Source organism: Orcinus orca, chromosome 7 (genome assembly GCF_937001465.1).
Source record: "Orcinus orca chromosome 7, mOrcOrc1.1, whole genome shotgun sequence".
Classification (NCBI taxonomy): Eukaryota; Metazoa; Chordata; class Mammalia; order Artiodactyla; family Delphinidae; genus Orcinus; species Orcinus orca.
Genome location: NC_064565.1, coordinates 39,551,584 through 39,574,480, shown reverse-complemented (window position 1 = coordinate 39,574,480; position 22,897 = coordinate 39,551,584). Strand labels below are relative to the sequence as shown.

Sequence of the window (22,897 nt, the reverse complement as noted above, 5' to 3'; positions counted from 1 at the left end):
AATATTACTTAGCCATAAAAAGAAACGAAACTGAGTTATTTGTAGTAAGGTGGATGTATCTAGAGTCTGTCATACAGAGTGAAGTAAATCAGAAAGAGAAATACAAATACTGTATGCTAACACATATATATGGAATCTAAAAAAAAATGGTTATGAAAAACCTAGGTACAGGACGGGAATAAAGATGCAGACCTACTAGAGAATGGACTTGAGGACACGGCGGGGGGTGGGGAAAGGGTAAGCTGGGACAAAGTGAGAGAGTGGCATGGACATATATACACTACTAAATATAAAATCGATAGCTAGTGGGAAGCAGCTGCATAGCACGGGGAGATCAGCTCGGTGCTTTGAGACCACCTAGAGGGGTGGGATAGGGAGGGTGGGAGGGAGGGAGACTCAAGAGGGAAGAGATATGGGGATATATGTATAGCTGATTCACTTTATTATAAAACAGAAACTAACACACCATTGTAAAGCAATTATACTCCAATAAAGGTGTTTAAAAAAATAAAAATGCATCCCATTGGAAAGGAAGAAATAAAGCTGTCTTTATTCACAGATGACATGAATACGTAGAAAATTCCAAAGAATCTATAAATAAACCTCCTAGAACAACAATTGACTTTAGCAAGGTAACAGAATACAATGTCAATATACAAAAATCAATTGTATTTCTATATATGAGCAACAATAGCAACCCCCATAATGAAATACTTAAGTATAAATCTAACAAAACATGTAGAAGATCTATACCCTGAGAACAAATGCTGATAGAAAAATGAAAACAGAATTAAAGAGATAAGCCATATTGTGTTCATGGATTGGAATACTCAGTACTGTAAAGATGTCAATTCTTCCTAAACAAATCTATAGATTCAATGCAATCCATTCAAAATCCCAGCAGAATTTTTCACAGATACTGACAAGCTGACTCTACAACTTATATCAAAAGGCAAAGGAACTAGGAGAGCCATAACGAGTTTGGAAAGGAATAAAATTGGGAGATTTATACTACTTGCTTTCAAAATTTATTATAAAGTCACAGTATCAAGAGAGTGTAGTGTTGGCATAAAGTAGGCCTCTAGATCAATGGAATAAAATTGAGAATCCAAAAATAAACCCTTACAATTATGGCCAATTGATTTTCAACAAAAATGTCAAGATAAATCAACAGGGAAAGGATAGTCTTCTCAACAAATGGTGCTGAAACAACTGGAATTCCACATACCAAAAAAAAAAAAAAAATCCTTGACTCAGAGTTTACACCTTACATAAGAATTAACCCAAAATGAATCATAAACCTAAGTGTAAAACATAGAACTATGAAATTTCTCGAAGAAAATGTAGAAAAATGTCAAGACTTTTAGTTAGGCAAAGAATTCTTAGGTACAACAATAAAATTCTGATCCATAAGTAGATTGATAAATTGGTTTACCAAAGTTAAAAAACTTTTGCCCTGAGAAAGACACTGCTATGGGAATAAAAAGATAAGGCACAGACTGAGAGAACTGATTTGAAAATCATATTTCTGACACAGGACGTATATCCAGGTTATGTAAAGAGCTGTCAAAACTCAACAATAAGAAAACAAACAACCCAATAAAAATAGGTAATCAAAATTACCTTTGTGTAACCCATCTATGCTGTAAATTTTTATTTGAAATTTGTGTATTTTTCCCAGCCAGTTATGAGTCCAAACTCACCTTCTCACTAATTTTTTATTTATACCATATTATTTTGACTCTGGAATCAGGCTTTTGATCTCTGTGAACCTTTGGTGCACTTTGTACTGGCCTAAAGAAATAATACTAGTAGTTTTCTTTGAACTCAGACTATTTTTTCCTATCAAATAAAACTGGCTCTTCACACATACCCAAATAAGTTATAAACTTCTGAGACATCAAAACTTTACACTGTCACCTTTTAAATAATGAACCCTGAGCATGAATCACCACTTTTTTTTTTTTTTGAATCACCACATTTTTAATCACCATACTTCCTTCTTCCCCCGCTACCAAATCTAAACAATTCTGGAAAACAATAATGAAAGAAAGGACCCTTATTTTCCCTTTGCTCATATTTCTTCATTTATTTCTCATCACCTGGTACCATGTGTTGTAAGTCATTGTAAATCACGTTTGGTAACAATGTGAGGGACAGTAGAACAAACAAACCAAGAGATCCCACATGAAAGAAATTCTTTAAGATCAAGTTATTTAATATGTGATCCTCTTCCTCCAAGGGAACGCCTTTTTTGGCCAGTACCATACCTGCTTAGGCCATATTTCTCTGCTGGAAACCAGAGACAGACTAAACCTTGATGATTTCTAGCACTATGCCCAGACTGTTTCCAACTACTGCAGGCTTCTCTTAACCTGCCTTATTTTTCATTATAGTACTTCTCATCACCTGACATAGGAGACAAAACATAAATAGGTCCCCTTCCAGTAGACTGTAAGCTCCATGAGAACAGAGATTTTAACGTTCTTATATATTCCCTTCAACCCCAGGGCAGTGTCCGCCATCCAGTAGGTGTTCAATAAACATTTGTGAATTAATGACTGCCCAAGGCAATTCTCTACCTCATTCCCTCACGCTCTGCCTGGGCAGCCCTGGGCAGGGCTGTTGAGGGAAACAACAAAATATGTTGGCATCCTCTCCCTCCTTTCTTCCAGGATTAGTGACTAGATCTTTCTGCCAATTTCTGTGCTAATTAGACACTGAGGATGGAGGAATATGAGAAGTAGTATCCTGGTTGCCCAATCTAACACCAAATGCCCACCCATGTCCACCACATCAAATGGAAACAAAAGGCAGCTCTCACTTCATACTTCCAATGAAAACAGGCTAAACGCTTTAAAAGCAGTAGACAGTGGAGGCTGGTTCCCTACTGAACACGATTATATAGTATTCACCCGCTGGACTATCATCAGGAGAACTGTTTTCTAGTCCAGGATCTACCACTAACTGCATCTTCTCCAAGTCCCAGCCTGTTAGCTTGAAGACAGGTAAGGACGCCGAAACAAAGACATGATTTAGAGCAAATCTTCTCAATAAGGGGCAGGGGAGAAGGTGAAGGGGGCACTGGGGAGTGGGGGGCACGGCAGAACCAGCTGTGAGGCTTCTTCAAACTACACACGGCCCCTCCCTAAACTCCTCCACCCTAATCCCCGCACAGTTACCCCCATAGAGTGAGCCACTGTTGCTGTTACTATGGGACTGTGACAGACCCAGAAAAACTTCCCCAGGTTTTGAGTGTAAGCTCTTTGAGGAATGGGACCGAGATTTAGGCTTCTTAGTGATATCCAGAGGGCATCTAACACAGGGTTTTCCTGTCTCCACTGCGCCTCCAACCTCAGCTCCTTCCCTCCCCTCAGCCACACCCTACCCTTCCCCTACCGTCCTGAGCTTCTCCTGCTTCCTGGAAGGCCATGTCTTTCATCATCCGTCACCACCTGCAGGAGACACGGGTGACGGGCTCCCTAACCGCCCGACAGGCAAGGCAGTCTCGCTTTCTGCCTTGCTAACAGAATTCCGATTTTCACATAGGGGCACCAACGTGCTCAGGGAAGGTGACCCCTCCCCCAGCTCCAGAACACGGCTGGGCCACGACAATCACAGCCACCCTCTCCTCCTTTGCCAGTGACTGGCTCAGCACGGGCGTATGACCATTCTGGCCAGTGACACAGGGAACCTCTGAGAAATTCTGACCTTTGTTATCTAGAGAATCACTGAGAAGCAAGCCGTCTCCCTCCCTTTTTGCTCTACCTGTTATCACGGGAAGGCGTGATGGCGCTCCAGTCACCCTGTGGCAGGGCAGGGAAAACCCAGAGAATCTTCAAGAAGCCAACCCAGAACTGTGGCCACTTTGAACCACCTACCTCTAGACTTCCTAAGCAAGACAGTAAAGTAACCTAACTAGTGTTACTTACAACTGAAAGTACCCTACCACACCACACCGCTTGGCCTGGGAAGTCCCTGCAACTTTTCCTCCTACTATCCCCTACTATCTCCAATTTAGAGCTCAAGTACAGTTTCCTTGGGAAGTCTTTGCTTGTCCCCAGACGGTTACACAGTCCCAGACTCTGTTCTCTGCACATCTGCCTCTCCAACTAGACCGCGAGCTTCTCAAAAGCAAACATGTTCACCCTTGGCAGAGGCCCTGGTGTATGCTGGGCATTTATTAAATGCTGAATGAATCAACCAACAAGCAAACAACAAAACAAGGAATCAAAGGAGGAACATGCAGGATGCCTTCCTTGCCTGAGATAAGACTTGACAATTGACAGATGGAACATGGCACCCAGGCAGTCTACACTCTACTAAAGACTTCCTTTAGGCGGCGGTGAGCAAAGGCAGAGATAATGCAATGAACAGGTCCTATTTTATCTGCCCAGAAGTCAGACCTCTCATTGGGAACTGTCCCTGCCCAATCCCCGGCACCTGGGGTGGGACTATCACAGTGGCACCTGAGCAAAGTACCCACTGCCATGGTGGAAACCCACTCCCTGTCCACTGAGATGGCTTGGCCCTGCTTTGGTCTAGTGTATCAATAACGTTTGCTATAAGGATAGAGGTGACGGAAGAAGAGAGATCCCTCCTATCCCCCCCCCTCTCTAAAGGAACAGATAAGCCTGAGATGCCGTGCTTTTTATCACTCCATACTAAGAACAGTCAACACAGAGGGAAAAAGAGAGAACAAGCCCGGCAACCCTATGTGAGCCCCTGGATCGAGCTATGCCTAAAGCTAAAACCCTTTTCATTTACGTGACCCAATCAATTTCTATACTGCATAAAGCAATTTTCAAGTGACCAAACCCAACCCAAAGAAAAGAATTCTGACAAATACAGTCAGTAATGATGAAAGCAAGCCGATAACATCCCTTCTATATTCAGGACCTGTGCACTGTCACCTCTCAAACCGGGCTTCTAGAATGGTGTCAGGAAGTAAAACTGCCTGGAGGAGGCCTAGCCATGAACAACTTAGAATGGACAAAATGCCACCCCCCAAACCACACACCACCACCTTCCCTCCTAAAGGAGGGTACTCTGAGCCTCCTGGATCTCCCTTCTGTTCAGAAAGGAGTGGGGACCTCTGGAAGGCATGAAGTGTTACATTAACACATAGGGAAAAAATGGAGAGAACTTTCATCAAGCAACGTGCTATGGGCTTTATGAACATCGTATAACTTCAGGCCGTTGTAATGATTATAATACCCTTTTTACCTCTGAGCAAACTGAGAATCAGCGAAGTTAAGCAACTTGCTCAAGGTCACACAGCTAGTAACTAGAATTTAAATTTTAGACTTTTTCCACTTTATCACACCGATGGCCAGGGCCTGGGAGATGCAGCGCACCCTCCGCCTCCACCCCAACCCCCGACAGCGCCCCAGGACACACAGACCTGGATGGAGCCTTACAAGCGCAGTCCCCTGGAGTCACAGCAGCCTTGCATACCCAGTTTTTTGGAAGCCCCAGGTAACTAACCCAGGTGTATGTCGGACACTCAACACCAGCAACAAAAGTAAAGCGCCGGGAAGAAGGAGCAGTGACACCTGAGCGGGCCCCTGGGAAGCGCCGCAGAAGGAGAGGCGGGAGCTGCTCCGGAGCGCTGCTCCGCGCTCTCCGCAGCAGTAGAGCCCCCAGCCTCCCCTCTCCCCACCAGCGCCGCGGACAGAGCGCCTCCGCGCCGTCCGGGCCGCTCAGAGACCCACGGAGCCCCAGCCCTGTCCCCGCGCCCTCTCCCGCCCCCAGCTCCAGCCCGGTGCAGAGGGTCGCAGCTGTTCGCCCCCGGGCAGCTACGGGGCCCCGACCCCTCCGCTGTGCCGCGACCCCGGCGCGCTCGCTCCCCCGACGCGCCAGGCAGGGGAGCCCCGCACTGCCCGCCGCAGCCGCTCGGCCCCGCAGGACCCGGGCGCGGAGCCCGCCGTCCCCCGCCGACCGCCGCCCCCAGCCCGCTGTGCCCGCCCGGCTCACCAGCTCCGCCGCGCTCGCCGGGCCTGTCCGCGCGTCCGGCCGGCTCCCTGCTCCCGGTCCGGGTCCCGCCTGGCAGCTCACTGGCGGCTGGCTGGCGTTGGTGCGGCCCCTCCCCGCCCCGAGCCACCTGGGATGCCCGGGAAGGGGCGTGACAGGGCCAAGTTAGGTGGGCCCCGCCCGCCGCGAGCAGCCCGGGCCTCGGGCTCTTCGGGAATTCTCCGCGGGGTGGAAGGGAGGCCCCGGCGACCGCTTAACAGGAGACACCTGCGACGCCCGGGAAGGGGGCGGGGCCGAGACAGGTGGGCCCCACCCGCCGCGAGCAGCCCGGGCCTCGGACTCTTCGGGAATTCTCCGCGGGGTGGAAGGGAGGCCCCGGCGACCGCTTAACAGGAGACACCTGGGACGGTTAGTCTTTGGCTGGCGGCGGGAAGCCAGGGCCCGGCCTGTTTCCACACAGCCTGGCCCGCTGGGGAAGTGGATCGCAGAGCGTGGGAGTCGGACCCCGCTGAACAGGAAGAGGGGAGGCCAGCCCCTTTCGTTGTGGGCTGTAGAAACCAAGAACCGAGACCCTCAGGGTGAAAATGATGGGGACAGGGGCAAGTTAGTTCAGAACTGGAAGAGCTCAGAAAGGCCTTTTCCGACCGTTCCACCCTCCCCCATCCCCACTTTACACACCCCACTTTATTAGGTAACCCAGAATTTTAAGTTCACTGGTTCTGGAATCAGATCATTTAGGTTAAAATCCATTCCCCACTTACAAGGTATGTTAATCTCTCTATGCCCCAGTTTCCTCATCTAAAAAATGAAGATAATACTAGTATATCATAGGAAAAAGGTGGGAGACATAAAAAGAATAACCTACCTTTAGTGAGCAGTTACTTTGTGCTATCCACGATTCCAGGTGCTTAGGTTCTCTTTTGAGTTGACTTTAGAGTAGGAATTCTTCATCAAGGATCACAAACCTTGAAACTGGATTCCGCATTCTGCCTACAGACATTTTTTTCCTGAAGAGAGCATCCACAGCTGTCCTTAGATTTGCAAAAAGCCTTGGGTCTCAAGACTAGTTAGGAATCACTGCCTTCCAGACTTAGCCAACAGTTTTAGAGCTGACAGACTTGTGAGAGATCACACAGGCCAAACATCCTTGAGAATGAAGATCACCGGATGCCTGCCCAACAAGCAGATCACTGCTCCCGAGAATTCCGATTCTGGAGAGCGGAGTGGTTTGGGAATAAGCACTTCAGGTGCAAATCACTGACGGGCGAGCCTAGGAAACCGATCTCATCCAAACTTCTCATTTCTCAGGCGAGGTAACAGGCCTAGGGATCGGTTCACTTGGAATCACCTTCCAGCCCGCACCTGCCACGGAGCCTCCCTTCCAAGTGAAGCCCTCACCCCACCTGAACCAAGGGAAAGAAACGTTTCTCTCTCCACAACGCAGCTTCACACAAGGAGCACTTAGCAAACAAAACAGGCTTCTTTCAAGAAGAAAATAAAATGCGCAGCTACCTCTGGGTTAGCCCTTTAAATCTCAAAGAAGCCTGGACCGTTCTTGCCAGGACTACGGATACCTCCCTCCAGTACCCACGCCCCTCAGCCCGGCCCATCCCCCTCCACATACCCCACCGTATCTAGCTCTACTATTTGAACAGCTGAGGCTATTCAGCTAACACTTTCAAGTGACATCCTACAAAAATGTAGATGTTTTGTTCCACTTCCTAAAGCTACAGGCTAATTAGACCCTGAAACAGAGGACTTCGGTCTGATGCCATTTCACTGTGTGAGGCCCACAGTGGGAAACACTTCTTTCTAGGCAGATCTTGGCAAGTACTGAGTCTGAAGCGAGAACAGCCCAGGCAGCAGCTGCAGCAAGAGTGGTTGTTTCAGGGATGCCCAAAAATGTCAACCCAAGAATTATCAGGCAAAATCCAGGATATTCCCTTTTTGACTGGTGAGATTCTCTCCGTGCTTACCAAGGGCAGCCAAGGATGCATGTGTGTCTTTGGGGTTTTGGTGTTCACCGCTCACAAAGTCCTGATGCAGCAGAACGTTGAAATAACCTTCCCAAAGTGAGTTGAGCAAACCTCTCCCAAGGCAAGCAGGAAAAATTCCCAAGGTGCCATGCTGTAGCAGTACCATTTCCCTGAGAAGAGGAGTATAAAAAGATGCAGCTGGCCCCCTCAGCCCTGTGCTTGACCCTGAGGATGGGCAGCAAATCAGCTTTTCCGTATTTATCCCTCAGTATTATCTTTTACCCTCACGAGGACTGTGGATCAGTGTGAATTTGCTTGGCTGTCTAAAACACATCAGCCAGGGATGGGCTTGCCCTCTTTTGCTTGTTTTCAGAGCACAGAAGCATGGACTACAAATGCATGGGTCTGCTTACAAAGTTGTTGGCTACAAAAATGCCCAAAGGCCTTTGTTGCTATATTTGTAAATCCAGGAAGAAGCTCTTGGTTATTCCAAATTTACTCTTACTTTCGAAGGCAACACAAACATATTTATCATCTTTTTAATTTGCTAAGTCAATGAGGAACTGAAATACCCGTGTGGAGAAAATTCTGTGTGTAAAATCAGAGTTCTAGTATCGTGAACACACCAAGCAAAATCTGCCTCAGGACTTTTGCACTTACTGTTCCTTCTGCTTGGAACTCTCTCCAGATCTTTGCAAGCCTGCCTCCTTCAATCATTCACAGAGGCCTTCCCTGACCACCCAAGCCATGTAGTATCACAGCAGCCTGTTCTGTTTTCTTCATAGCACTTAAATGTACTGAATCATTTTAGAAAGTGTTGGTCACTGGTTTATAATCTGCGTCTAAGAAAATGAAGACTTTATCTTGTTTACCACCTCTCCCCAGCTCAAAAATCAAAGCTGAGTACAAAGCAGGTGCTCAAATCTTTGTGGGAATCTTGATGAATGCTCACATTTTTGCAGCAGGCTCTGAGTGCAACACATGGAGATGTCAGCTGCTCCTGTACATTGCTTAGGCCTGGGAATAAGCTCTGGTCTAGGAGTAAAGCAGGATCTCAGCTCGGTCTCTCTATGCTCCTCAGCAGCCGTGTGACCCTGGGAGAGTTTAGCTTCCTGGTTAAGATCGTGGGCTCTGTGGACTTCCCTGGCAGTTGAGTGGTTAAGACTCCATGCTCCCAACGCAGGGGACACGGGTTCGATCCCTGGTCGGGTAACTAAGATCCCAAATGCCTCACAGCGTGGCCAAAAAAATGAAAATAAAAATGAAGAAAAACCCAAAAAGAACATGGCTCTGGAGCAGCTCCACCACTTCCTAGCTCTGTGATGTTGGACAACTCACTTCACCTGTCCACACCTCACCACATCTGCCTCTGGGGAGAATAAGAGCAGCACCTCATCCATCGCTGGTGAAGAGATTCCATAATGCACATGCAGGACAGGCTATCACCGTGAGCCAGGCATGGTGCCAAGTGCTTCACACAGGTTAGGTAACTCGTGCGAGGCACTCAGGTAACCCAGGGAAGAGTGGGAGCTACTGGAACTCTGGTCCAGAAGCTGCTGAAGTTCACTCTTTTTTTCTTTCTTTTTTTTTTTTTTGCGGTACACGGGCCTCTCACCGTTGTGGCCTCTCCCGTTGCGGAGCACAGGCTCCGGACACGCAGGCTCAGCGGCCATGGCTCACGGGCCCAGCCTCTCCGCGGCATGTGGGATCTTCCCGGACCGGGGCACGAACCCGTGTCCTCTGCATCGGCAGACGGACCCTCAACCACTGCGCTACCAGGGAAGCACTGCTGAAGTCCACTCTTGATCACCAGGGTCCTCGTACATAGTACAAACACAACAAATGACTGTGGCAAAACATTTCCACACAACTGACCTCAAGCCAGGCTTGACCTCATGTCAGAGAGGCGTCCGCTGCCATCAGAGTGGTTGTGACTAGCTTCGTCTTTGCGGGCCAGCGGTTGGTGCAGCAGAGTGAACCCTGAGTAGAGTGAGGTGCTTTGGGCTCGGGCTCTCCAAGTGTGAGGTGAGGGGAGTCATGTAACCTCTCTGGGTAGAGCCAAATGTGTCCCAACGTCCTTCATAGGCTTCTCTTCCACTCTATTAGTGGTGGATCTGTATTTCTTCCAAGAACAGCCCAACTTTTTGGCCCAATATAGTGAAGTGTAATCCACTTTAAAAGGCACTAACAACAAGGTCCTAATGTATAGCACGGGGCAACTATATTCAGTATCCTGTGATAAACCATAATGGAAAGGAATATAAAAAAAGAATGTATATATGTGTATAACTGAGTCACTTTGCTGTACAGCAGAGATGGGCACTACACTGTAAATCAACTATACTTCAATTTTTTAAAAAGGCACTATTCATTTACAACAGCTCACAGGGAAAATTGGGAATGGCAGAAACTTTTTTTTTTTACATAAATTTATTTATTTTTGGCTGCGTTGGGTCTTTGTTGCTGCGCACGGGCTTTCTCTAGTTGTGACGAGCAGGGGCTGCTCTTTCATTGCGGTGTGCAGGCTTCTCGTTGCGGTGGCTTCTCTCGTTGAGGAGCATGGGCTGTAGGCACGTGGGCTTCAGTAGTCGTGGCACACAGCCTCAGTAGTTGTGGCTCACGGGGTTAGTTGCTCCACGGCATGTGGGATCTTCGCGGACCAGGGCTCGAACCCGTGTCCCCTGCATTGACATGCAGAGGACTGAAATAGAAAGGAATCGGAGCTCTAGAGCCCAAACAAACCATGTGACCTCGGACAAGTTACTTGAACTCTGGGGATTTTGGTTTTCTCCTGGGTGTAAGGTCTGCAAGGAGGTGGGTATAAAGCAGAGGCCTTGGCCACAGCCCTCTCCTGTTTATAAGCGGCAGGCCACACACAGAGAGCAGACCTGGCCTGCACTGTGCAGTCAGTTCCTGCCTATAGTGCACGTGGTGGCAGGAGGGGATCTTTCGGATCCCAGGCACTTTCTAGCAGAGGGAGCAGACAGCTTGTTTCCAGATGCTGAGTGTGCTTCTGTGTTCCGGCTTGGCTAAATGACTCCTTGAGCATCCCTGAGCTCACTTTGGGGAACTTGTTAAGCTCCTACAAAGATGCTGCTGGGCTGTAGGCTCTCAGCACTAGCTGTAATTATTGGGAATCTGAATAGACTTGATTCATGATCTAGCGTCAGGGCGTTGAGTGGGGAGCATTCGCGGGAGCCCTCAGTATGAACAGCCACCAGGCACAGAGGTGGAAACTAGCCCTAAACACTGCTCACTGCAGTTCTCAGGAAGGAGAGCATTTTCTCTCCCCATGAAACAGCCTAAGAGCAGACTTTCCCCCAAAGAAGAGGGTGGAGCAGTGGGAAGAGGGAGGACCCTAAATGGAGAGGTCCAGTGAAATTCCATTTCACTGGTAGAATTAGATGACTCCTGGGGTCTCCTCACACAGCCTTCTCTCTTACTCTAAGTATCTGTGATGCTAAGTGAAGGTATAGCTGGGGTCCAAGGCAAAAACACCTGCTCCTGGGAAGTATTTGATAATAACTATTAAAAACAAGGCAACAGGGCTTCCCTGGTGGCGCAGTGGTTGAGGGTCCGTCTGCCGATGCAGGGGACACGGGTTCGTGCCCCGGTCCAGGAAGATCCCACATGCCGCGGAGCGGCTGGGCCCGTGAGCCATGGCCGCCGTGCCTGCGCGTCCGGAGCCTGTGCTCCGCAACGGGAGAAGCCACAACAGTGAGAGGCCCGCGTACCGCAAAAAGCAAAAACAAAAAAAAAACAAGGCAACAGGCCCCAATTGGAGTCACTTATGCTAAGCCCCATGTCACCAAACCAAGACGAGACTGAATTAGAGTTTCGGCTCTCCCAGAAATGGAATCTTAAACCAGGCAATAGGAAATCGCCTGATAGGCGCTGGTTAGGTCATCTGCCTTACAGACCCCTGACATTCCCTAAAGGAAACTGACCTTGCAATAACCAACCTGCTTTTTGCCTCTTTGTTCCTGCCTATAAAAGTCTTTCATTTTGTACAGCTCCTCGGAGCTTCTATCTGCTAGATTGGATGCTGCCCAATTCACGAATCACTGAATAAAGCCAAATAAAATCTTTAAGATTTACTCCGTTGAATTTCATTTTTCAACCTAACAATCCCTTACATTTGAGGAGCACTTTTATAAGATGCTTGCACACAATTTCTCATCTGATCCTAACAGCAAACCGAAGAGTGGAGGACAGTGGGCTACAAATCTCCGTAATTCAGGTATGGAGATGAGGTCATTGAGATGCTACACAGTTAAACAACTTGACCACATCCCACAGCTGGTCCATGGGAAGTAAGAAGAGTCAGATCCAGGTCCCAAGTCCATCATTCTTTCCATTTAGGATGACTGACTAGCATCACTGCTTGATGGCCAGTGCTCCAGGGGTATTTTGCCACTGTGTACATGTCCCAGAAGGGGGCATTGCAGGGCAGCAAGGACGCCTGGGCTGCTGGTTGGGGTCTGGCTTGCAGGCAGCCAGGTTGCCACTAGCTGAAGGAATTAGCATCCCGTGACCTAGACAGCCTACCGCCAGCCTGTCCCTCCCAACCCTGCAGTAGCCCATCAGAAGCATCCTCAGACAGGTGAAGCACAGGTAATGGGAGTCTGCGGTAAAGTGGGGGGCTCAGGGCGAACCCCACTTGTGCTGCTCCTGCCCCATGTGTTGGACGTGCACATGCATGTGTGGTATGATTGGCATGTTTACTTTTTCTAAAACTTAAAGCACTAAAGTGAGATCCTATTAATCATTATGACAGGGCTGGAGGTTAGGTACGGGGCAGCTATTATCAGCACAGCTCCCTGAGAGTCTTCTCCGAGGCCTCACACAGATCTCGGTGGGATAAGGGAACCCACCCAGTGCCCCCTCAGACTCTCCCTTAGAGCTGGCTCAGCTGGGACAAGAGAACCCTGCTTTATTTTTAGCTTGAGAAACTGAGGAATATAGGTTATACATTTTAAAACGCAAGCAGAGAAAATTAGTGTCCTAAAGAGAAAAAAACGTCAACATGGATAAGTGAAATTCTTACTACACACAGTTTGAAAACCGTGACACAAGTGATTGCTACACTTTCTAAGTGTCCACTACGTATGGAAAAGATTCTAAGCACTGCGCTCCTGCAGGCAGCCTTCCTCCAGAAGCCCTGCAGTTGTATGTTGTCAGGCCCCCCTGCTGGGAGGCATCTCTTATTATTTCGATGATTCTTCCCTAGATGCTTTTGATTGCTTAAAGTAATTCAAAAAACAAGAAGGTCTCGGATTCCTATGAAAGGAGAAAACACAGAAAAGTTGCAAAGGAAGAACACTTTGTATGAATTCTTTACAAAAGGATTTTTGAGGCTGCTTGCTGGTTATCACTACACACACACACACACACACACGCAGCACTGTTCTGAGCAGCAGTGTTACTAGCTGTGGAGAGCACACACCTTAGGACCAGTCTTCCCGGGTTTCAATCTTGGCTTCTCCTCCCAGCTGTGAGACCTTGGGCAAGTTAACTAACCTCTCTGTGCCCGTTTACTCCCTGCGAAAGTGGAGATAATGGTGCCTACCTCATGGAGTTATTAGGAGGATTAGATGGACTAATACATGTAAAGCACGTAATACAGTGTCTGGCACACCGCCAGGATAGTCTCTCACCTTAATGCACTGCCTACTGCAGCTTTCCAAGCATTACGAGGTTCTGGTGCTGGTACACGTCATCGGGAGCAAGTTTGCCAATTTCTCTCATTTCGGGTATACATTCTGAAGGAGTAAAGTATCTTTTCAGGTGAATTTTTTGAAAAGCTATCGTAGGAGAATGATTTGCAGTCTGGTCACGTGGAGAAGCGAGGGTCTGAAGGGTCCCAGAAAGAGAGAGGGGCTCCAAACAGAACCTCCTTCAGCGCTGGGGAAGCGAAGCAGGTGGAGGAGTCCAGCCTTTGCATCCATGGTGCATCACAAGTGGAAAGATCCCCAGGGATTACCTGCAAGTCTTTTATTCTGAGCCCAGCTAACCACACAGAAATCGGTGTTTTCTCTGCAGATTGGCTGAAGAACCACCAAACGCCAGAGGGAAAGTAAAAATCCCATGGCTCAGGATGCATTTGTCAAGTGAGCCCACATATTTTCATCTGATGTGTCACCCGAGAGCTCCCTCCCACTCCTGTTCAATTTATTATGTACATGAGACAAATCACAAGATACAACCTGTCACAAATGCTAGAATTAAACCTGCAAATACACACATCACCGGTAATTGCCTCGGCAGATTATAGCTTCCTTTCCACATTCTACCACAGTTGCTCTAGCTCTGTAGTACTTCCGAGGCATAGCCCGAGCACCGTTCAGCACTCAATAGAACAGGAAACCTCGGGAAAGGCTCACAGGAACCCGGGGAACAGTGGGTGTTAGTGCAGACCTACTGCACTGCAGAGCTGCTTCTCCTGGAACCTATAGGGTCACTTCTCAGTGATACTGAAATGTGCTTTGTCATCAGGTCCTTTCAAAAGACTGCTTTCCCGTCTTAAATAAACAGGCTTCAGCCTAAATATTCATCCACGATGTTTGAAGTTTTACTACCTAAGTCACCTTTAACAATCTGATATTTGGTAACTGCCTCTTCCAAGTTCTTTGGAGAATAACAAATTCAAGGACATCATAGACATCAAAGACATCATAAAAGCACATGATTTGCAGTGTCCTCAATTCCACTTATAAAATCTTTATTCGGCATCCATCTTTCCACTTTTAATTGATGCCGGCAGTCGACTGTCTGGCTCCCGTGCAACATTAACCAAACCAAGAACGAGAATGAGGGTGTTTTACATACACAAGGCCGTGCGTGGCCACAAGATTTCAGTGACCTGAGGTAGGGAAGTCTCCTTGCTAAGAGAGCAGATAAAAGTAATCCCGTGTCCCGCCATTTGTTATTCTCCAACGGCTTCACACTCTGGCATCCTCTCACAAGATCTCAGACCTGTACGTTAGTAGCAATTAACAGTAAGCTAAACAGGAATACAAACACCCCAACACTTCTCAAAAGATGCCAATAACCTTTCAATATACGCAGAGGTCCAAGGCATTCGTTGGAGAATGCCAATGAGCTGAAACATATTATTAGAATAAGTGCCTTTCTTGGACAAGAAGGAATTCAGAAATTCAGCTAATACACTGGTCTATTGCACCTTAACTCGATCCTACTTTTTAAAAAGTTAAGACGCTTATTGACATAGGCGGCTGTCTTTTCAGTGCTGAAGGAACAAATGTCAGGTTTTCTTGGGTCCTCAATGAAGGAAAAATTTAAATACAGATATTCAAGCAAAGTAAAAGACAGAAAGGTCACGGTTGACCTTGCTCAGGCTTTGAATTCAAGCAGCTGCTCACTGAAATGAACTCCTTCAAGGCCAGAAAAAGGCCCATCCTCACAATGGCATTGAGGCCTTCAAGGAGAGTGCCTTTAAGATGACTCTAAGAAAAAACAGACCAGCCAAAGTTTAATTCAATTTTATTTTCCACTTTTAGTATTTTTCAAATTATACAACATGCAGTCCGCCAGAATATCCATACATCTTCATTTCAGAACCTAGAAGATAACCAAAATTTTCCATGGGCCAGGGAAGGGTTACTCCAGATCTTCTGTTACATGTACTATATTACAGCATCGTTACTTGATATAAACTGCCCTTCTCCCCCTCACACCACCAAGACAAGTTAATCCACAATTTTGTTTTAATGAAAGCTACTGTACAGATACACAAAGCCCAGAGAACATACATCTGCAGTACACACGACATACTTTACAAACTAGACATGTATCATTCTACAGAGTGCCCTATTCCCCTTATATCTGCACACGGTGAAAAGTATTTTAAACTGATGGACAATTAGTAAATGTGTAAGCAGACTTCACGGAGCGGTACTGCCTTCGGCTGTTCCCTGACCCTTATTCAATACTTTCTAAAAAGTCTATAAACTGTTATTGTTCAATGAAGGCATTTTAGACTGGGATGGTTCCTTTAGCTTGCTCACAATATGCGGGTGAGACAATCTACAAGTGAAATCCTCCGGGTCCCCCGCCTCCTGCCCCCTGCCAACAAACAACTTCCCTAATGTGTCATAAAGCCAGAGTCTAAATGTTTTCCACCTTGCTTAAAAAATACACTTCAAAGAGGGGAGTGTTAAGAATTTTTATTTGCTTTCGGTTATTCCTCTAGGAAAGGAGAGGTAATAATCCCCCCATGCGTCTCGCTGATGGCTTAATCTGGCTTTGGATAGGAATATCACGCCCTCATGTGAAGGTAGGGCTTCCAAAAACTCTCTAGATGCTACATTCTAGACAGATTTTTAGTTCTTCACTTATCCCAGTATTTCTACGAATTCTAATTTTCTTAATCATATGAAACTATTTCCTTTAAAAGTCTTAATCCACACTTATTTTTCTCCCTACTACCTGCCATTCCACATGGCAAACTGTAAAACATTGGAAGAGATGATGCATTTAAACAGAATTCTCCAGTTATCGACCAAAACACACTTGGCGTTAATATATTTTAGCCTCTGACCATACATGTTGATATAGCAAACAGCATTCCTCTAATTTAAGAAGCCACCATCCTGCAGGGAGACATTATTTTTAGAAATCATCTGGTTATTCCCTTTTAGCATCAAAGAGTAAACTTTCAAGAAGTAGCACGAAATATAAAATGATTCAGAGAGGAGAAACACACACACACAAGCACACACACACTAGCAAAAAGCAGCATACAACCGAAAGTATAATCATAGGCCCAGGCATTCACAAATGTGGTTTTTACACCCGGAGTACAAATGTAAAGGAACAATAGCCTAAAAAAGTGAAAATTGCGTAAATGTGGCTTTTAACAAAAGAGGCCTACAGAATATGTGGTCCTGATATTACCTTATTAGACAAAGTAATATTAGAGATCCATTTGAATATACCGTATAATCCATTCCCACGATCTGCCTACCTTTCAGTCACAGTGTAGGAAAATTAGTTTAGAGGTCCTATAAAGACTGAAGCTAGGTGAACTGACTGGCTGATCAGCAGCTAGCAGAATTATCTTTAAGAGACATCAAAGCCAACTTTCTCTGTGAATAAAAGGAAACTGAATCAAGAAATATGAGATCATATTTCACTGAGATCATATTTCACTGATCATATTTCATGATCATTCATATTTCACTGAGATTTCACTGAGATCAAGAAATATGGAACTACAAGCGAATGTTTCTTTTTGAAACATGAAAGGGCCAAACACTTCTTTAGAATTAGAAAAGGGGTGCCCAGGGAAAACTTACTTCGGAAAAAATCTAAAATAATCTGTTAACAAGAGAGCCTGAAGGAAAGAATGCCTAACCTTTGTTCAATTTCCAACTATGGAGTTATTACACAGTTGCATAACAGACTGCAGTGGTATGACAATTTATTATTTGGCGATCCTCTCAAAGGCCGGTTTTAACTTCTAATATAAGAGGCAAACATCTCAACAGCAAGGTTATCATCTATGGCATATGTTATTACCTGATAAGGTTTGCAAAGCCTGCCCTACAAGGATCCTTCTGTCAGACGGCAAATAGCATTGGAGCAGTTATGTTGGGCGAGCATTAGCAACAATGTAAAAAAAATCAGACAGAATTTTTAAAACGTAAATGAATGCAAAATTGTCATTTTTACTAAATAAATACGTCAGTAGAATTCGTCCTCTTCTCTCTACTTACTAGCTGCCCCCCCCCAAAAAAAAACCCACACATAAACAAAGTGCAACATTTAACAAATAAATTAAGTCAAAGCAGCTTTGCTTGGTTAGGGAAATTTTATACAAGAAAAGTCTAGAAGTCAATTCAGTCTTTAGTGCTTTATCCACAGACACACAAACGCACAGACACACACAGACAGACAGACACACACACACACACACACACACACACTTGAACTATCTTTCACCCACCAGCAATGAGAAAGCGCAACGTCTCTTCTGGCAAAATTTCATTCCAGTGGTGACAGCAGCAGGGACAGTGCCAGCTCACTCATCCTGGGCTGACACAACCATAGGATGGGTGCTTTCACTGAGACTGGTTTGGTTATCACTGACTTAACCCTCAAACTTATCAAAACAAGTAGTTAACCCTCAAATTCATCAAAACAAGTAGCAGCACACAAGACTAACTTAATTGAATCCTTGTCAGTTTCCCTGAAACTTTACTACTTGGAATCCGATCATATTAATATGCACAACTGGAAATAAGAGTTGATTCAGCTCTAGATTCATGTATTTGAATAAAACAGTAGCCGAATGTAAAAAATCCGTCCACACCGATTTCTTCTAATTCTGCCTAAGAGGAAACCTATCTATTTGATGCCAAGGAGAGAACTCAACTAAGTGGTCGGCAAGGATGGGTTAATGTAACACATTATTCATGGCAACTTATTCACAGGCACAAAGATATGTCAATTGCTTTCCCCCTAGGGCTTCCTTTTTCAACTGCTGGAATGATCCTGGATTTCGTCAGCAATACCCCCACCAGGCTCAAGATGGTTCCGTAGAGAAAGAGGCCATCCCTGATGCAAGCTCCAGTAGGATGAGGGAAGAGGAAGCAAGGAGGGGGGCAGCTGCATTTCCACTCATCCAACTTTGCAGCATTTTCAACACTTCTGAAGGAATGATGTTGTACCTGGGCTGGCCGAGACTAGTCACTGCAGGTTCAATAGCAAGCAGCTCAGAGGTGAATGCTATCACTTTTCGCATTTACACAGATGTGTCTGAGTGAACAATTTCTACATTGCTACTGTCAGATTGTTTTTCTGCCTCGAAGAAATTTGCTTTGCATTTTAACGGATGCCATACTAAAAGGTGTATTTTACAGATCCAAAGATGCGACCAGGATATTCAAAATGCGTCTTTGGGGTGATTTGTATTGGAAAAGCGTCCAGAATGAAAATTTTGCGCCCTATAGCAGCACTTTTGTGTTCCCTAAAAATATAAAGTAATGTGTTTATTTTACAGGAAACCAGACAGTTGCGGCGGCGAAGCAGAAGCTGCTGCCTCCACGGCACTTGGTTGTTCCCCTCCAGGGAATGGTATTTGCTGGGACGTGGCTGCAGAGAAGGAGTCTCCAAGGACCACCCAGGGACCACCCAATGCCCCGAGCCCGGGGCCACAGCAACAGATCCCAGGAGTAAGTGGATCTTCTGAAATCGCCCCCTTCAGATTTCTTGGGAAGAGAAAAGTCCAAGCACACATCTGTACACAGAAACTCTACACAGCTCAAATATCTGAAACTGGTGTACTGCAGATGGCTGGGGTGAGCAAGTGTAAAAGAAAATGGAAATTGTGTAGGAGGGAAAAAAAGTAAAGGAATTGGTGATTAATGTAGTCCTTGACATGCTACGTGGAGAGTCGTATCTGTTGAAAGAGAACCAAAGAGAGAACACAGGAGTTAGAGAACACAATGGAAATTCACTCCTCAGGAAGAAAAACAAAAAAAACTTTTAATTTTAGATATTTAGACCAGAGCTGTCCCCATAGAAATACCATGTGAGCCACACATTTAATTTTCAATGTTCAAGTGGCCACACTAAGCAGTGAAAAGCAACGGGTAAGATTAACTTTAATAATACATTTTATTTAACCCAATATACTCAATGTTATCATTTCAACATGTAATCAAGTAGTAGGGATTGAGATATTTTCCATTACAATATTGCTACTAAGATCGTTCACAGTCTTTTTTCCCCCAGTGTTTGCCATCTGGTGTGTATTCTGCAGTTCCCACACATCTCAGTGTGGACTTGGCCACACTTCAAGTGCTCAGTGGTCACATGTGGCTAGTGGCTAGCCTACTGGACAGTACAGCCTCCTATTTACTGCTTTTGCTCTAAGTATTTAGCCCTGACAACTGTCTCTTCCCAAAGCCATGCCTATTGAAACTATAGATGTTTGGAGAAACATAACACATTTTCTCATTCCTCCAGGGAACCCAAACATCCTTTCTCACTTGCCAGCACTTTAAGATACCCAGGCAGGTCAGACACACCCCCTTAGCCAGGCTCTCTCAAGAAGGAGGCTCCCAGTCCTGAAAGGTGTGTTTCACCTCCCCAGTGTGATGACGTTACTCAGTAGGGCACCCCCTATGATTTCACTCCACGTCCCACCAGATGTTCACCTGATCACCGTCAAGTCTCCAGGATGAAAGGCGACTAGTCCCGACTCAGAGGCCAGCCCTTTATCAGCCTTTGGACCAACTCTAATGAACTCAACTCTCAGGAAGAAACGGAAAGGCTCAACTTCCTCACATCAGCTGGAAGCCCTGGGTCTGTCTGTGATCCTGCCTGTGGGTCATGTGCAGAGCTCATGGTGCTTCTGGGGTGGGGCGTGGGTGACAAGAGAGCTAGGTGGAGGCTCATCCTTGAGAAACACATGGGGACTGCTGGCACAGGAAATGTGACAGACACGAAGAAAAACCCACCTGCTCTTCTGATTTTAAAAAGAACTCCATACAGATATATAACGGAATACTACTCAGCCACAAACAAGAATGAAATTTGCCATTTGCAACAACATGGATGGACTTGGAGAGCATTATGCTGAGTGAAACAATTCAGGCAGAGAAAGACAGATACTGTATGCTACCACTTATATGTGGAATCTAAAAAGATAAAACAAACTAGTGAAAATAACAAAAAAGAAACACACTCATGATAGAGAACAAACTAGTGGTTATCAATGGCAGGGGAGGGAAGGGGAGAGGGGCAAGACAGGGGTAGGGGATTAAGAGGTACAAATTACTATGTATAAAGTAAATAAGCTACAAGGATATATTGCACAGCACAGGGAATACAGCCAATATTTTATAAGAACAATAAATGGAGTATAATCTAGAAAATTTTTAAATAACTATGTTGTACACCTGAAACTAATGTCATACTGTAAATCAACTACACCTCAATAAAGAAAAGAACTCCAACTCAACACCTCATGCTGTTTTTGCCCCTAGAAGGGTTACATCCAAATTTAGTGCTTGACTGTGGTTCCTGCTACAGTGCTCCCCGAGCCCACCCCCTGGACTCAGGTTCCTGCTACAGTGCTCTCTCCCTCTCTAATTTTTTTTTGGCTTCACTCTCCTGATTTATGTGTTATAATACTGTAAACAATCTCACATATTTTTGTATAAATAAGCAGGATATAAATTATAATAGAAAAATTTCAGAGTGTGGAAAGGGATTTTAAAAGTAGATAAAAGCAAAGTGGGTGAGGGAAAAAAAAGGAATAAAGAAGAAAAATTGAGTAGAAAAAAAAGAGAACACATTCCTTTTTAGAATACTACCTCTTCATGCAGCTCAATATCAAAGAAACAAACAACCCAATCCAAAAATGGGCAGAAGACCTAAATAGACATTTCTCCAAAGAAGATATACAGATTGCCAACAAATACATGAAAGAATGCTCAACATCATTAATCATTAGAGAAATGCAAATCAAAACTACAATGAAATATCATCTCACACCAGTCAGAATGGCCATCATCCAAAAATGTACAAACAATAAATGCTGGACAGGGTGTGGAGAAAAGGGAACCCTCTTGCACTGCTGGTGGGAATGTAAATTGATACAGCCACTATGGAGAACAGTATGGAGGTTCCTTAAAAAACTACAAATAGAACTACCATACGACCCAGCAATCCCACTACTGGGAATATACCCTGAGAAAACCAGAATTCAAAAAGAGTCATGTACCAATATGTTCATTGCAGCTCTATTTACAATAGCCAGGACATGGAAGCAACCTAAGTGTCCATCGATAGATGAATGGATAAAGAAGATGTGACACATGTATACAATGGAATATTACTCAGCCATAAAAAGAAACAAAATTGAGTTATTTGTAGTGAGGTGGATGGACCTAGAGTCTGTCATACAGAGTGAAGTAAGTCAGAAAGAGAAAAACAAATACCGTATGCTAACACATATATATGGAATCTAAGAAAAAAAAATGGTTATGAAGAACCTAGGGGTAAGACGGGAATAAAGACACAGACCTACTAGAGAATGGACCTGAGGATATGGGGAGGGGGAAGGGTAAGCTGTGACAAAGTGAGAGTGGCATGGACATATATATACACTACCAAATGTAAAATAGATAGCTAGTGGGAAGCAGCCGCACAGCACAGGGAGATCAGCTCCGTGCTTTGTGACCACCTGGAGGGGTGGGATAGGGAGGGTGGGAGGGAGGGAGACGCAAGAGGGAAGAGATATGGGAACATGTGTATACGTATAACTGATTCACTTTGTTATAAAGCGAAAACTAACACACCATTGTAAAGCAATTATATTCCAATAAAGATGTAAAAAAATAAAAATAAAAGAATACTACCTTTTCCCCAACTCAAAAAATACGTATTCAGGGAGTTCATCTGATAACTACCATTTCTTGCTCCAATAGTGCAATCACTTGCAATTACAAAGCTGCTCAATTAAAAATGGTAAAGCAACCTTATATTCCTGTCCTTTTTAGAAGTCCCAGAGAGAGAGGGAGAGAGAGAGAGAGATTTGCCTTTGGGAGGAGCCTCTGTACTGTTTAGACTTTCTGGTGAGATTTTGTGCTTATTATTAGGACCAGAAATGAAAAGCCTAAGAAAGCATAGTCACAGCTGTCATTCAAATCCATTCTGAGCTGAAAACCAAGAGGCTCAGGAACGCTCTCTGCACACTCCCTTTGAAATGCCCATTTCACTGTCCTTCCAGGTTCATTTTTCCAAGCACAGGATCTCAGAATCACTTATGGCTCACCCTGCTCAGATGAGACAGCCGTCCTACACACCTGGAGGCAGGGAGGTGCGAGCCCCTACCTTAAATTGTAGGGTTATGGCCTGACGTGATGACCGCAGCCAACCCATGCTGCCAGCCAAGCGCTAGGCACACAGACTCAACA

At 45.4% G+C, this 22,897-nt stretch overlaps 2 protein-coding genes across 2 annotated transcripts in view; both read right to left on the bottom strand.

Moving 5' to 3' along the window:
• Positions 1-6,369, bottom strand: part of LYPD6B (LY6/PLAUR domain containing 6B) — a 234,389-nt gene extending 228,020 nt beyond the window's left edge. Inside the window, exons 1-2 of the mRNA XM_049712497.1 lie at positions 6,241-6,369; positions 5,977-6,103 (exon numbers count right to left, since the gene is read on the bottom strand). The gene's annotated coding sequence lies outside the window, so the exon portion shown is untranslated. The remainder of the gene's footprint in view (positions 1-5,976; positions 6,104-6,240) is intronic.
• Positions 6,370-15,435: 9,066 nt separating this feature from the next.
• The window catches only part of KIF5C (kinesin family member 5C), a 170,807-nt gene continuing 163,345 nt past the window's right edge, over positions 15,436-22,897 (bottom strand). Inside the window, exon 26 of the mRNA XM_004268242.3 lies at positions 15,436-19,371. The gene's annotated coding sequence lies outside the window, so the exon portion shown is untranslated. The remainder of the gene's footprint in view (positions 19,372-22,897) is intronic.